This window comes from Triticum dicoccoides, chromosome 7A, assembly GCF_002162155.2.
Source record: "Triticum dicoccoides isolate Atlit2015 ecotype Zavitan chromosome 7A, WEW_v2.0, whole genome shotgun sequence".
In the NCBI taxonomy this organism is placed as follows: Eukaryota; Viridiplantae; Streptophyta; class Magnoliopsida; order Poales; family Poaceae; genus Triticum; species Triticum dicoccoides.
The window spans coordinates 280,301,972-280,303,781 of record NC_041392.1 but is presented as its reverse complement, the minus strand read 5'-3'; the positions used below and the strand labels follow the sequence as shown (position 1 = coordinate 280,303,781).

At 38.0% G+C, this 1,810-nt stretch overlaps 1 long non-coding RNA gene across 1 annotated transcript; it reads left to right on the top strand.

Moving 5' to 3' along the window:
* Positions 1-240: 240 nt before the first annotated feature.
* LOC119334611 lies at positions 241-1,160 on the top strand. The gene is made up of 3 exons (XR_005161463.1): positions 241-379; positions 459-648; positions 1,038-1,160. It is a non-coding gene; the product is annotated as an uncharacterized LOC119334611 (long non-coding RNA).
* The last annotated feature ends 650 nt before the right edge of the window (positions 1,161-1,810 follow it).

Here is a 1,810-nt window from a genome sequence, read left to right as displayed (position 1 = left end):
AATACATATTGTATAGTGATTTAGTGACACTACTATTGAACAAATATACCATGGTTGATAGTATTTCCAATTTATCTGTTACATAACATTTCATGTCCTTTCTTTCTTCTACTTGCATGCCTTTTGTTATCATTTACTCGTTATTTTTATGTAACTAATAAGCATGCATTTTCCACTATGTAAACAGGATGGGCCGCTTGAATCATAGGTGTTTCTCAGTGCCTAGACTGGATAGGTCTTCTTCTAGTGCCTCCATAGGAAAGAATGGATCAACTCAGTCAACTGCACAGGCTAAAAAAGCTAGAACACCAAGAACTAGGACTTCAGCCGGTCTCAGACTAGAGGAAATTGACCGACCGCTTATAGTTCCCAAAGGCGTGTAAGTATTAAATATTCCAACTGCTTTACTTGTTGGAGCAATATTCATGTGCTAACAATCTTTTATCAAATAATAACAGGTTATGGGAAAGGCACCCATACACCGCTCGTGATCCATCAACGGTGCAAGGTGCCTTAGTGCGGCAGATGTATCCACCGCCAATTGGTCCAAAAAATGACCAGAAACCAGTATTGTGTTGGGAGGACTACAAGTGGTCCCCTGGCCCAGAAGTAAGACCAGCAGCTTCCAAAATTGTGGAAGAATTTTGGGTAAGTATATGCGCGCGCGCACACACACACAGACTATATATATATATATATATATATATATATATATATATATATATATATATATATATATATATATATATATATATATATGCATTGTTTCTATAAATGATTTGAGAATTTTTAATCAGTTCTATGGTTACTAGTACGTACTTAGAATTCTGAAACAGAGGTGACCATATTATATTTAGAAATAAGAATTCTAAAACTGGTGGATGTGTGGTAGTTACAATTCTTTGTTTTGGTCACAAACATGAAAAAACTACTTGGTTTATCTATGAAGTGTTGGAAGCTTTGATTTTTTGTGTGTATTCTCACTTTCACAAATGCACAAGTAACTAACAAAAATATTTTGGGATGGTTTTTGGCAGTGGCGTTTCAAGTGTGACCCATTGGAGCAAGAGAAGGCAGATGGTGTTTTGGAGGAGAACTTTACTAGGAAAGTGAAGCAGATGCTACATGAGGAAAAGGCGGCAGCCATCAAAAGATTAATGAAGAAGGGACAATTGCCTACACAACTAACAGAAGTGAATGAGAATGGTAACCGTTGGCCAACTAAGGAAGCTTTAATTTCTGCAAAGAAAGTTGACTTTGGTACCGATGTTGGTTGGCGTCTACTATGTGAGCATTGGAGTGGTGCTGAATTTAGAGGGTTATCCTTAAGAAACAAGAGGAACATACTTGCTAATGGGGATACAGTCTTCCATTGCAGCGGTGCGAGAAATGCTGTCGCCACACGTCAATTCCTGGTACTCTATCTTCATCAAGCATCTTTTTGCTTATGTTTAATAGGATAGGAAAGTTTCATTTACATTGGATGATGTTTCACACTCTTGAAATGCAGACACTCAAAACAGGGAAAGACCCTGGAATTTCCGGTGCTTGGCTTCACACGCACAATTTGCATCGAGGGACCGACGAAGAGAAGATTTGCAGTCAAAGAACTGCCGATCGTTGGGTTAGCGAAATCTTGCGACTTAGCTCATTTTAATCATCATGACAACTATTTGCACAACACTTTAGTTTACATTAATTTTTTATTTGAAAAGGAGGATTTTGATAAGGCAATGAAAAATGCTCATGGAGAAAATTGGGAAGAGGAGCACCCAGATTTAGATGGACAAATCGTCTATGAAGCAGCAGG